The sequence below is a fragment of the Malaya genurostris genome, chromosome 1 (genome assembly GCF_030247185.1).
Source record: "Malaya genurostris strain Urasoe2022 chromosome 1, Malgen_1.1, whole genome shotgun sequence".
NCBI lineage: Eukaryota > Metazoa > Arthropoda > Insecta > Diptera > Culicidae > Malaya > Malaya genurostris.
In genome coordinates, this window is record NC_080570.1 from 116,973,497 (window position 1) to 116,975,952 (window position 2,456).

The following is a 2,456-nucleotide window of genomic DNA, read 5'->3' on the forward strand; positions in this document are numbered from 1 at the left end:
TCTGTCGAAAATGAGTGAGAAGATCGATAAGCTGAGGAACAACAAAGCCGCTGATAATGACCAATTGCCAGGCGAGCTGTGCAAACATGGAGGAGAGGCACTGGCTAGGGCGCTGCTCTGAATGATTTCTAAGATTTGAAAAGAAGAGATTCTACCACAGGAATGGATGGAAGGAGTGGTATGTCCAAAAAGGGTCATAAGCTTGACTGTTGAAATTACCGCGCAATCCAGTGGTGAGTTGCTTAACACAAAAGGTTTTATGTCTGTCAAAACCGGAATGATAAACTGTGCTTTTCGTTGTGCCACCGACGCAGATATTGTGCCCCAGAGCGCTACATATTGTGCCTTAGAATAGGAACAAATGTTCTCAAGTGTATCATTTATGAGGAATAAACGTCTGATTGGTGCATTTCTGACATGTTTGTTAAGGTGTGATTGACAGACTGGTTTAAGGGCTGAGGAGAGTGTGTTTTAGGGCGTTTTAGAGGGCTATTCTCACGCTTCAAATCTGATTTTCTCAGAAACGGGGACGAATATCAAAAAACCCAACTGACAATCTCTTAGAAAATTAGTTTAGATTATTCTGTGAAAATTTCAGAATGATTCATTGACTTTAGCGGTCGGGAAAGTCTTTTTTCTGAAGGAAGAATTGCGTAGCTGAAAACGCCGTCTTTCAACTTGTTCATTGAATATCTCGCCCTCAAAAGCATGGATCAAAAATCTATCCTGACAATGTCTAGATAATTTAGTTTAGATGCGATTAGTGCACAAAAACATATATGTTGTCGCGATAAAAATTAAGTGAATGTTATTTTTGTAAAGGTAAGTCCATTTCTATGGCGGCACCATTTTTTTCTGCTCTTGTATCCTGGTAACGTAACGAAACATGAGAGAGAAATAAAATCGGCTCAGCAAGGCTGCCAAACAAGCGGTAGCTGTATTGGATTTTATGTGATGTAGTCAAACTTGTAACCGAAAATATCAAAACTTTCTTGGCCACCCGGCCACATCGAGAGTCATTTTACACATTTGCGAGAGAGCATGGAGAGAAATGGAATACGCACAGCGAGCCACGTGGTTTTACGCGACCTAGTGGCATCAGCCCTTAAGCAACCGCCCCTTGGCGCAATCGCATTTCTGAACGCCGCCTACTAGGTACTCTCTCAAATCCTTTGCCGTCGACTATCAACAATAGCAAAAGAATTTGTAGGGCCTAATCAAGCGATATTTACTGGGACCCATGCCACTACGGATCACATATTCGCGATAAGACAAGTATTCCAAAAATGTCGTGAATACAACGTACCTTATTCATTGATTTCAATAGGCCATGCGATACAATCGATCGAAAACAGCTATGACAGCACGAATACGGGTTTCGGGACGTGATTGGTCAAAGCAACGATGGATAGAGGGATGTACTACGTCAGAGTATCTGGGACGCTCTCGAGTCCCTTCGAATCTCGGAGACGGCAACGGCAAGGTGATGGACTGTCCTGTATCTTGTTTAATATTCATTTAGGGGTTAGTCAAATTTTGTGCTAGGGCACATTGTTTAATATTGCTTCGGAAGGTGTAATTTAAAACGCGATGATAAATACGAGTGGTATCCGTACAGGTTTTCGACTTCACTGACATAGCTTTGAGAAGATTATGAAAACATAAATGCTCATCGGGCTGGCCATAAATGCGTCAAAAGCAAAATACATAAGAGAAAGAGGCTCTAAGAAAAAAACACTAAGCCTCCCATCACGAATATTGAAAGACGGTGACGATATCGAGATCGTTGACGATTTCGTATATTTGGGTCCACTGGTGACCGCCGGTAATGATGCCAGCAGGGAAATTCAGAGGCGTATTTTGTCAGTAAATCGTGCGTACTTTGGACTCAGAAAAAATCAAGGAAAGTTGGACTACGTTGGTAGAGGATCAACGCACTCTTAGTGTTTTCGAAGGAAACGCTGCTGCGGACCATCTATGACGAAGTGCAAATGGAAGACAGAACAACAGCTGCTTGGGGAACCACCTATCGTACGGACAGTTAAAATTGGACGGGTACGAATGACTGAACCAGCCATTAGGATGTTAGACGATAGCCCAGTGAAAATGATGAGCCCCGTGAGCAAGGTGGATCGATCAAGTGGAGGGCAGAAGAAGAGTAGAAGACACCTCATTCTTACATTTAATCTAAATATCTTGGTGATAATCTTATTACGAATAACGCTTTATTGATTTTTCGCTCGAATTTCATTTGTATTCGTAACTATGATAGCAATTTTAAGGAGATTTTGGATTTGAAAGCATTAGAATCGACGCGAAAATTAATACGCTGTTATTCAGAATGAGACTGAAGATGCCTTTGCTCGTACTAAAGAAGATCCTTGCATGTCCGAATCGCAATGTGATCTTAGGACCAGTCATCATTTGAAATAGTTTTTAAATCATTTTGAACTGTA